At 42.5% G+C, this 12,038-nt stretch overlaps 1 protein-coding gene across 4 annotated transcripts in view; it reads left to right on the top strand.

Annotated features, from left to right (window-relative positions):
- The first annotated feature begins 225 nt into the window (after nucleotides 1-225).
- MTUS2 (microtubule associated scaffold protein 2) overlaps nucleotides 226-12,038 on the top strand; it is a 273,605-nt gene continuing 261,792 nt past the window's right edge. For 3 of the 4 annotated variants that reach the window (XM_021541972.4, XM_077781450.2, XM_021541971.4), the window contains exons 1-2: nucleotides 226-294; nucleotides 8,756-8,812. The gene's annotated coding sequence lies outside the window, so the exon portion shown is untranslated. The remainder of the gene's footprint in view (nucleotides 295-8,755; nucleotides 8,813-12,038) is intronic. The other variant, XM_021541975.4, reaches the window with a different exon arrangement.

The raw sequence follows: 12,038 nt of genomic DNA, 5'->3' as shown, positions 1-12,038 counted from the left end.
TACGTGCTTCCAGGGCGCTAACCTGGGAAATAAAAAACATCTGGGGAGCGACAGGCGCGCCCCACAGCCGCGCCGGCGGGCGCTGTCTGTGCCGCGGTGCGCTGCGCTGCCGGCGCGTCTCCGCGGGCGCGGGCGGAGCGCGGGGCGCGGGGCGCGGGCGGGCCCGCAGGGGGCGCTGCGGGGCGGCGTTGGCCGCTATAAAAGCCGGGCCCGTGCCCGGCCCGCGCCGTCCGCCCGGCGCGGCAGCGGCGGCGCGGCAGCGGCGGCGGCACCGGGGCAGGAGCACCGAGGCGGGTGAGCGCCGCGCGTCCCGCGGGCAGCGCCGGCTCCGCTCCCGCCTCGTGGGTGTGCGCCCCTCCCTGCCCCGCATCGCCCCGGGGCTGCGGTTGCTCCGTGCTCACCGCCCCCGGGGCGCCGGGAACGGGACATGGGCAAAAGCTCCGGGAGATGGGGATAGCTCCTGCGCGGACGGGGCGCGGCGGGGCTGGTGGCTGCTCCTGTACCCCTGGTGCGGGCAGGAGATGGGGGAGCAAGCGCAGCTTGCTTATCAGGGTGGATAATATTTGTGATGAAATCTGTTCAGACAAAAGTTCTAGGGATGCCAATAGCCGGACTGGCTCGAGCGGGCTTCGCTCTCCGTGCGCGGATCGCAATTGCCGGCTGCACGCCAGCAGCGTGCCAGCGGGGCGACAGTGCCGAGGGAAGCAGGGTCCCGGGAGGGCTGGGGACCCCGGGGCACGGCCGAGCCTTCGGCACGGGCCAGCGGAGGGCTCAGGGCAATGCCGGCAGCCCACGGGAGCGCAGGGCTGAAATGCTGCTATTACTCTCAGCCTCGTGCGTGGCATATAACAGCATCACAATATTTTTCCGAAAAATGATGGAAGGTAAAGTAGCTACTACGAATAAAAAGCAGCGTTTTCCTAAGGAGGGAAAGCTAAACGTGGGAAGATAGGGCAGCGAATTCAGGTCTTCCTACTCAAGTAAAATGCCTCTGCTTGAAGAGCTGTTCATCTAGATCGGTCGTTTCCAACTCTGTTTAAATGAGTACGGGTACCCTTTCCCTCTTTGCTTTATCCCCTTCTCTATCTTTTCCCCTGCTTCTTTCTCCCCGGTCCCCATCGCTGCCTCCCGAAGGTAACAGTGCAGAGGAGGCTTGTGTGCCGTCGCACCAGCCCGTACAGGTACCTGTGTTAGGGAGCCAATGATCCCTAACATTGCACTAAACATGAAAAGAATAAGCCTTGACATTTATAATTGCATTAAAAACTGCAAAGGTAAAAAAATATAAACACCTCTCTGCGGGTCAAGCATTAGAAATATTTGCTTATAAAGCATCGGTAGCAAAATCATTTGCATGTCAAGTGTTTGCATGCAGGTTAACTTTGCAACGGATGACTGCATTAAGGAGGCACTTGGCAGCCGATGAGCTGGATGTAATGTGATGCATAAATGCTTTGTTTTGGTTCGTGTAAATGCTTTGTTTTGGTTCGTGTGTGATTTCATTCAGGGATTGTTTTATGCTCCCTACATCCAGTGCAGTGTTTGTGGGTTTTATTGTTTCTCATCCCCAATTTCAAGCAGGGTTGTAGGCTTTTCTGTATCCCATGCTACATAAACCCTTTACTAGGTCTGCCTGTTTCCAATGCAATTAAATATACCCAGCTACTTGTCTCCTATTTATGCAATCTGTTGTGGAGAGCAGCGCAGCCTGTGCTGCCGGAGAGCGGTAGGAGAGAGCTGCGTGTGTGCAAATGAGGGTTAACGTCTCATTCCATGGTGCCTAGCCTCGCCTTAATTTCTGGAGAATCAGCTCTATTTTAAGGTACAGAAGGGGGATTCTGTAAGCAATTCTTTCAGCGCTACACTGTGAGTTTGGAAATTGCTACCTGGGAACGGGGGGGTGGGGGGAGGGGAGGGATGATGGGATGGGACACAGAGAGAGGAAAATGTTTGTAGGGCTGTGTCCATGTGGTTTATTTGCAGTAGCTTTTAATATGGTACTGTGTTTCTCTGTATATTTGTCACTTTAAGGACAGAGGTGGATATTAGGCTATTGATCTAACAAATGGCAAGTGTAGGGTTCGGTCAGATAAATAGTTTTTCTCTATGGTAGCATTTTCTATCGTGGTACATTTTGTTTTAGTGATAGCAACTGTAACAAGTAGGAAAGCAACTTTAAACTCATAGCCTTACTTTCTGGAGTGTGTATTTTTATGTAAAATACATTTATGTTATAGTAAGCAATATTAGCTATTTAGGAAGATAGGAGAGGTGAGCTAACAGAAGTGCAGCTGTAAAGCACATTAGAGGCTGTGCTGGCAACCTGGTAACCAGTGAGAATCAGTCCTCTCTCCTAAGTTAGGAGAACAAAGATTTTCATCTTGCAGTGTGTGTTCTCTGTTTCTGAAATTCATTCAGGAAGTACCAGAAGTCAGTGTAGGACAGAGTTACAGCCAACTCTACTTACATATGCACTCTCTGGAAAGTCACACAATGGCAGAAAAAGTTAAATAATACAATACAATAGAGACTCATACACAGTAGTTGGTTTAACATTTGATTGAAGGCTCTATAGAAGAAAAGATCTAGGCATAATAATGGATATCTGGGTGAAGATATTTGCTGAAATGCCAGCAGCAAGCAGTGCAAGAGGATCTCTGCTCCTCCTCCTCCCCTGTCCAGATGCTGAGGCTTACTAAAAAGACTATTGAGCCAGCTGATTTAGCAAATGCTTTCACTTGACAAGTACTGCATTTTATCAGAAGTTATTTATAATTATACTGACCTTGTTTAAATGCAACTATTACCAAACCTGCTGCAGTCAGTTTTGTCAAAGAAGTCATAAGCAGCAGAAATTGGAAAGAAAGTAGCAAAGGAGAGCAAAACTTCAGTGTATGGTGGTTTGTTCTTCCCTGAACTTTTTTTACTGCAGACTCAAAACTGATGAAATAGTTTTTCTTTAGGAAAATAATTCAGATGGATTTTTGTACAGCTTTGGCACTATCCTAATATAAGTAGCATCCTTGTGAACTTGGGAATGCTGTTGTTTTCTGTTGCTGGGTATACATTTGATGCTGAACTCTCTGGAAACCTGATTTGGTTGTTGTTCTGCCCTTTGCTATTATATGGTATCATCTTGCTATTCTGGGTTTTCCAGTGGAGAACTGGAAAGAGGATAAGATTCAGTGCTTCATCTAAGGTGACCAGAAAGATCTCCAGAGTTCAACAAATGCTGAAACCACCAGACTGACTTCTGTCAATGATTTCATAAGAAATACCTTCTTCATAAGGGTCAGTAGGGTGCAAAGCAAGTGGAGAAATGGTTAACTGCTATAATTTGCTGTAACTTGACAACCAAGTGATTTATACCAATTAAAGCTCTTTCCTATGTTACTCTGTTATGACAGAGAACCAGGTCAGTATTTTGCAACCAAAAGACGTATATGTAAAATACTGAAAACATTTGAAAAATAGTCCAATTGTTAACCCAGCACTGCCAAGTCTAACATGTCTCCAAGTACCACATCGACATATCTTTTAAATACCTCCATGTATGGTGACTCCACTTTCCTGGCCAGCATATTGCAGTGCTTGACAACTCTTTCAGTGAAGAAATTTTTTCTAATATCCAACCTAAACCTCCCTTGGCACAAATTGAGACAATTTCCTCTTGTTCTGTTGCTTACTACCTGTGAGGAGAGGCCCATCCTCACTTCATTACAATCTTTTTTTCCAGGCAGTTGTAGAAAGCAATAAGGTCCCCCAGGAGTTTTTTTCCCCAAACTAATCAACCCCAGCTCACTAAGCTCTCCTCGTAAGACTTGTGTGCTAGACCTTGCTTTTTAATACTTTATTTAGGCAGTTGTCTCAGTAATTTCTTTAAGGATTTGTATTTTCTTTTTAAATTAAGAGGCTAGAAAGCTGACAGTCAGGCAAAGAGTTCCTAAAGTCCTGGGATAGTGAATCTTCACATTTTGGGGCAGGAACTGTTTTCTGCTCAAGGAAAAATTAATGCCACTTTTGGGACATAGTGTGGCATAGCTTATAGTGCACCAGTGGTGCATTGGCTGCAAGTGAGGAAATCCAAGTTCTGTTCCTGTATAAATATGGTAACTTTGGTTTAAGACTGTGCTTTAGCTTCTCCAAAAACTGGGAGGAGTATGCTGGCTCACTCTTGCAGAGCATTTGGGGACTGTGGATGGTGAAATCTGTTTTGCTCCAGCAGAGGTCTCAACATCAAACATCTCTGAAAATGGCTTAATCCTCAGAAGCATCTGGTAAAACAGCAGTTACCAGGCTTTTGCTGTTAGTGACATAACTTGCAGATCAGTGATTTTATGCAATCCACAAAACTAGCAAAAGCATCAAAATTTTCTTGGGTTCCCCTCCCAGCCTACAGCTGTGACTCTGAATTCAGTTGTTGGTGTAATACAGGTTGCTGCTCCTTATATGAGCCTGAGGGCCATAAACTGCTTTGAAACAGCTGCTGCATGGGATGCAAAGCTGGAAGAAAGGAATAACTTGTTCTTCTCTGCACAGCTGCAAGTCTCACCTCTTGGGCACAATCACCAAGCATTTACAGGAGAATAACTTCCCTTTGAAATCATAGCTAAAAAGTAAACAAGCCTCTAAAACAGATACTGGGCAAATTAGTTTCCCTATTAAATTTTACTTTTTGAATTTTAACTATTTGATAGCTTATCCTAAATGAGTTTGCTTTCATATTTATTATCCCCATGGGCCACCCTATGTTATGGCAAAATACCAGGGCTGTCCAAGAGCCAGTCTGGCAGGCAAGGGTAGCTCAAATAGAGATGCTCTGATAGTGCTTTTTCCCTCTGGCCTGTGTTCTCTGCCAAGTTTTGCAGGGGGCACGTGGAACAACAACCTTTTAAAGGCACCTGTGATTTCAGTCTGAGGCAGGCCTCACAATAATTCTCAAATTTATCCTGCCAGAAAAATTCAGAGGGACCATTACCCAGGTAATGTGTTTCTGTGTTCCACAGTATGTTAGTGTTACTGGATGAGAATTAGATTGTGATGGGAGAAAAATATAAAGCTTTTTATTAAGTATTTCTGAATTTTGATGCTTTTGGCTCATACCAGAATGCTGTGAGGAATCATGATGTGCTATGCACAGGGAAAACTGGCAGGATGCTGGGCACAGATAAGAAATTTAAAAGTAAATTATGCTTGACTGTGCTCAGCAGACTCATACTCTAAGGATGAATTTGTTCCTTCTGGTCTATCAGACCATGGGGATTTTAGGTTCTTCTCTTGGGGCTGCTGAAAAGTTGTTTTGGTCTTGGTGTGATATAATGGTGAGACTATAAAAAGGAAGGAACACAACCTCTGGAAACAGTTCACATGTGCTTTGGTGGAATCAAACAGCTGCATGAACAAGACTAGAAATATCAGACTGGGTACAAGTACTTAGGACAGGTTTGCTGTATCACCATCACAATCTGAATTGTTTAATGCTAAAAGAATCACAACAAGTATTTAGCATGAGCACTGAAACTGGGCTGTTTCTTTAATGTGCTAGAAGATTGAGAGGCTAGGAGAATAAATAGGAAATCAGACCTACATCAAAAGTGTTTTTTTTTTTCATTTTGAGATCTCATACTAAGAAAACATTGGGGGGAAAATAAAGGAATGGGCATGGTTTATAAACTGGAAATTAGTAAGTTTATAAAACAAAACCAGACTGGCTGAAGTGCTAATCTTGATATGACAGCAGTTTGATCAATTTATCATCCAGGACTCCCTGAAGTATCTGCACCTATCCATCCTTGATAAGGCTGGAGCATGCCCCAAGTATGAGTTAAGTGAAATACAGAAACAATGGAATTTGTTGCCCTAATATGCATGTTTTAAGTAACGTGTGTATGCATAGATGTATCTTGCACAATTGTGTGCATTAGTATCAGAATTGTTACAGTAATAATCTAAGAAGACAAAATCTTGAGACTTTGCCAAATGAGCTTGCATTTTTCATTGATGAAAGCCTGTGTCAGTGTGGCTCATAGCCACCATCCAATCCAAGCAGCAAAGTTCACAGCCAGGTCCACAGCCTTTATTCATAGGAGTAATTCTTAAATGTCAGTAGAGACAGCAGGATACTGATGCTGAAACAATGCAAGCCCTCGGGCTTGGTTCAGAGGGTAAGAGCTGTGCTCCTCACCTGGTGAGGAGGTGGATGAAGTTTGCTTTATTTTCTGTATCTTGAGTGAAGTGAAAGCTGAGTCATTGTCCCTGTAAGCTACAGCATTTTTAAGGTTAAATCTTGGATTTAGAGTAGAAAACATTACACTGAGTCTGACAGAATCCCACTGTTCATTTTCAGCTGCTCAACACTTTTAAAAAATCAAATCACAGAAGAGCTCCCTGTTTGATTGTTCCTATTACATAATAGCAACATCTTTGGGATTTGAGAGAAGCCACGAGCAACATGTCCCTTACATAACAAATCTAAGTTGCTTTAATCCCTGCTCTGCCACTGCTGACCCTGGGCAGCCAGGAATAGCCTGGGAGTGGTGCTGAGCTCCACAGGCTCTCCTCTGGGGTTGCAGGATAGCCATGGAGCAGAGGTCCTTTGCTCTGAGGGGTTTTCTGCCAATCATGCCTGCTGGATTTACAGTCTTTCTTCTAATAGATTGCAAATAGTGCCTGGAGCAGAAGCTCTGTCCTTAGAAAATCCTTCCTTGCTCCCCATGAGTAGACCTGATCCTTTGCCAGTTGCATTTTTTTTCTGAAACTTCAGCATTTGCCTCCATTTCCAGCTGAAAACTGGTCATCTTATGGTTTTGGTACCTTTGTTCCTGTGCTAGTTAAAAAACAAAAAAACAAAACAAAACCAACCACAAAGCTCCTAAAAAACCCTAAGTCTTGGTCAGACCTTCGGAGCAGGTCCTTGTGAGGCTTTCTCCTATCTCTGGATGGTGCCATGTCTTGATGCCTTGAGGGATGTGCTGGGCTTGCCAGGGTGGGTAGTGTGGGGGAAGAGCAGCAGCCAGGTGTAATTCTGAGCTCAGGGGACCCCTGTGATCCCCCAGCTTTGGTGGGGTGTAGGGGCCTTGCTCCTGCTCTGCGATTTCATGGGGTGGGTGTGGAGGTGATAGATGGCTCATGGAGCAGAAAAGAGGCTACTGGGAAAAATTTGGGGCTTGGTGTTTATGCAGAGGGTCTGACCCTTCTGTCATAAATTGTCATTTACAATTACATTTTCTTATTTAAAATGGGTGAAACAGTGTGGAAGGGCAGCTCAGCCCTGCCCAAAGAATGTGTATATTGCTGATCCTGCCTCACTATCTCCATGGGAGAGCTCTGCACTGCCCTGATCACCTGGGCTGCCTCTGGTGTAACGGGGAGCATTTGAAGAATGATGATGTGGAATTGTTTGGTGGGGAAGGATTGAGGTGGCTGTGCACAAAGAGACCTATCTAATTAAAACTGCAGGGCAATGGAGATGGTGGCTAATGAGGCTGAACACACAACTTAATTTAACTGAGTTATTTGAAAAGTAGTAACTGCATTGCTGGGGAATGGAAGATGGGGGATGGGGGGGAAGGTAAAATGCAGTTAGATTTTAATCTACCTTTTCTCCACTTGGTCTTTACAACAGGGAAAAAGACTGTTGTGGTCTCCCCTTCCTCTCTTGCCTCTGCTTCCCAATTCTTTCTCTCTTCCCTTCTCTGTTATACTCTCAGGTCTCATCTAAACTCCACCTGCTTTGCTTGTTCCAGTTAAGATCCCTCATTTTGGTCTTCCATGCACTCATATGTCTTAATTCTTCACTCTAATATCTCCTGTCCCTTTCCCATAATAATATAAATAAATGCATATCACTCACATAATTAAAAAGAAATCACATAATTATTTTCCCTCTAAAAATTCCAACCCAAAACATTTTTCACCTCTTTTTATGATCTTTTAATCTGGTCAGTGCTACTTGAGAGAGCCTGTTCTTGTTTCATCTCTGAATCTCAACAGTTTGGCTTGGTCTTTTTTTACCATTAGTAAAAGCACCTCCCATGACTTCTTATCAAATCTCAGGGCTGGCTTTCTTTCCTTCTCTGCCTTGACCTGTTGTCTTTTGACATAATTCACATTCTCTGCTGCACAATGTTTAGTTTTTGTGATTGTAATCTTCTCCTGACTTCTGTGAGAAGCTCCTTCTGTAAGCTTTCTGGATGAGCTTCCTCACCCTTTCTTGTTTTTGTTCTTTCCTTCCATAGTTTCTCTGGATGATCTCATCACAAGCAAATGCACCTAAATCTCCCTGAGCAACACCACATCACCCATGTCACATCAAAATGTGGCAAGGGGACAGGGTGTCAAGTAGCACAGTGTCTTTAAAACAATGACCTCTGTAAACATATTAAAACCTGACTGGGTAGAATCTGTGCTTCCCCTTCAGTTGCTGTACCTAAATTTCACTTGAGTGTTGACTTTAAAGATATTCCAGAGGAAGAGGAACAGAAAATGTGGAGTTTGTTTCACAACGGTTTTGTATCCTCTTCCCCTTCTAAGAGTAGGTGCATTGCTTCACTTCACTCAGTGCTAAGGCAGATCAGCTTATCTGTGAGCTAACACCAGGAAACTTGGACAGGATCCTAATCAGAAGGGCAGGATGTTTAATCTTGAGCACTGTGTTTACAGATGATTTGATGGTGTGTGCCCTTGTTACCTACTCTAGTTCTAATGAGTCTTTTGTTTTGCTTTTGTTTTTTCTTTCCTTTTTGTTTTTTTTAAGGTTTCCACCCTGGGACTATCACCAATGGAAGAAAAACTTGGTTTTCCATCATTTTGGGTAGGCTTGTCTTCTGTATTATTAATGCCTGATTTAATCTTTTAAATGTATTTGCCACTAAATAACACTTTCAAGAAGTCCTTGATTCTTTTTGAATAATGCTATTTTATCCAATGGAAATTCTGTTTAATGATTGTGTAAGCAGTAGATTTTAAAGCAGACTATGAGGCTTTCTTACTGTGGAAAATTATCAAACAAAAATAGACCTTCGCTTTCCTAATGTTTTTGCTTTTTTTGTTAGGCATAGTATACACTGAAGAGATCCAAACCATTGTACTATATATATCTAAAGTAAATCCTGTCATTTTTTGAGGCATTGTAACAATATTGGAAGATAGTCTTACATGCTTGGGAAGGCATAACTTTGTCAGAGGGGAGGTGACTGTGACAGATTCTGGTAAAACTGTGCTGTCATGGCATGAGGCTGCATTTGTGGTGAGCAATAACAATGCCTGCTGAAGCCTCTGTGTATTCATCTCCTGTGGGCAGGCATGATCCTGTCCCTCAAGTGATAAAAACAGTTTGAGACATCGACATGGCCATAGGCATTCCAATGGGGAGACCCAAAGTCAAAAGCAGTTTCTCTGGTGTCAGTCACACTCAGTCACAAATACTGTGATTATGGCTGTGAAATAAGTGAGTGAACTGGAGTGTCGCTGTCTTCTGGGTGGCATGAACATCCTTGCAGCAGTCAGATGGCTGAACACCAGAGAAATCTTGTGTTTATAGGCTCACAGGTGGCCTGTGCTGCTCCAGCCCTGTGTGCTGCCCGACATGAAAGAGCATGCACAGTGCAGTGCTCATCATCTCTTTGAGGACAACATTGCAGGACACTGAGTGATGCAAAGATTACATAAAAATATTTTTAAATGCATTTCCATTGTTACAAATAGTACTGGTTTAAAAGCAGTTGTAACTGTGCCTACTCATCTTTGGGGTGTAAGTCTTTTTTGCAATTTTGGTGCCTGCTACAAAATGTATAATGTCTCCTGGCCTATTCCAGAGCTGCTTCCAGGAACAGCATTTTCCAAACCCTGTGTTTTGTTTCAAACAGACAGAATCAAATCATGTTTGGCAGGGGTTACATGACTTTTACCTCTTGTACTGATCTTGGAGCATGGCTTAGGAAGATGATGGATATATGAGCATAACCCTAATTGCATGAAATTAGTGTTAGTCACAGCTCTGCCTGCTAGGAGACTTTCTGATAAGCCATGGAAATTAATAACTTCCTAGGAACAGGTCAAAGTGATCTGCATGGGGAGGTGTGGATTAAGAGTTTGATGCTGCCCTTTCCTATTTGTGCATAGGGATGGATTTTTGCTACATTTAGCCAAAAAAATCAGAATTTCAGGGAAGTGGCTTGATAATATTTTAATAGTCATCCAGTAATTTAACACTGGATTACAGCTGAAAACCCATAGAAATACTCAAAATGCTTTACACTGTATCAGATAGATTAAGCATGATTCACTTATTGCATTAAATTCCTGAGGGATTAATAATGTTTGGGTCATTGTTTCCCAGGCTTATGAATTTAATGACCAAAGAGGACCACATGAATATCTATTCTTCTTGCCTCCTCTGCAGAGGTCAGAGGAATTCACAGTATTTCAGTAGTAGTCCTTTGATTTTTATTTAGCACATCTTTCTGGAAGAGACCAGGTCTTAATTTAAAGGGTGCCAGTAGTACTCAATCTACCATGTCACCATTAAATTTTTTCAGTAAATAATGAGCCTTGCCTTCCAAGACAGTATCTCTTTTGAGCTTCTGAGTGTTGTACTTCACTTTTTTCCCCTGCTGGACTGACAAGGATTCTATTATCAGGATGTTGATTCTCTGTGCAGTTATCCATTTAGCTAGTCACTTTTGAGATTCACTTGCAATGAGCAGTGTTGATTTAGTATGGTGAATCTTTTAATTCAGGATTTTATGTATAGCATGACTTTAAATCACTGTGTAGCGTGAAATTGGGGCTAGAAATACGTCCTGTCAGCACATACCATTATCAAATGATGTCACTGCATACAAATGATCGGATTTACATGACCAGGCCTGTTTTCCATACAGCTGTGTTGATTGGTGTTAATTATGTGACTGTCTTTCAATGCCTTATTGATTGTGTCCCATGCTAATTTTTCCCTGCTGTTGCTTACTACTGATGTCAGTCTAACTGCTTGAAAGGTGCCTTGCTTATCCCACTTAACCTTTGTAAATGCTGCTTTGATAGTCTTTCCAGTCACTAGGAGCCTTTAGTGCACCTATGGCTTTTAAAAGAGTCATTGAAATAAAAGTTATTGATTCATCTGCCCTCTGGTCTTGAATGCAGGGTTTAAACTGAGGGGCTACTTAAAGCTCTCTCAAGTTATAGTGGTATCATTATCACTGTAACAAGTGAATAGGGCATCTTGCATCTTTCTGAATGCAGAGAAGCAGTTGTCAAATCTGTCTTTTTCTAAACTTTTTGGTAATTTTTGTATGGAATGACCAACTATTGAAGTCTTTCCTTGGCATTCTCTTATTCTTGTTCATTTAAGGAGAAGCTGATATTGCAATAAACATCACCATAGATTTTACTGGATTTTTGCTTCCATTGTTTGCTTGCATTTCTGCAATGTTAATTTGTATTCATTGCTAACAGTGGCTTTCCCCCATCTGTTATGTACTATTCATTTGTTTTACAGATTTCTCTTCTGCTGCTTTCATCTTCTGTAGTCAGAACTCTTCAACCATAAAAGCTTGCTTTCAGTCTGTAGCACAGTGACTTTCCTTTTTATTTTTGACATGTAATAAAGCATCCCTTAGCAGGTCCTTTTATATTTTTCTATGTGACTATTTTCCCCTGCTCAGTTTAACATATGATTTGTTTTTAATTTTTGAGAAATGGTCTTTCTAAAATATCCAAACAAATAAATTAGATATTGGTTAAGATTGCACATTGTTTTCCATTTGCAAAAGAAATTGCTCTTTTCCATATTGAAACATAATTTTCTGGTTAGATGGTTCACCTGTGTATCCAGTAGGAGCCAAATATAACATCAGCTAGAGTTGATTCCACTGCTCTCTTGTATTAAGCTGTGACTAAAATTTGCAGACTTTCCCAAAGCCACACTTTTAAAGTGGTCCCTCCAGAACAGACTCCCTACTAGAATAAAATTTAATGTGACAATATTTTTCATACCTTTGAGTAGACATGCTTGAGAAATATCTCACTTGATGATTTCT

This window comes from Lonchura striata, chromosome 1 (assembly GCF_050655825.1).
Source record: "Lonchura striata isolate lonStrDom1 chromosome 1, ASM5065582v1, whole genome shotgun sequence".
Classification (NCBI taxonomy): Eukaryota; Metazoa; Chordata; class Aves; order Passeriformes; family Estrildidae; genus Lonchura; species Lonchura striata.
This window is presented reverse-complemented; position numbering and strand designations above follow the sequence as displayed.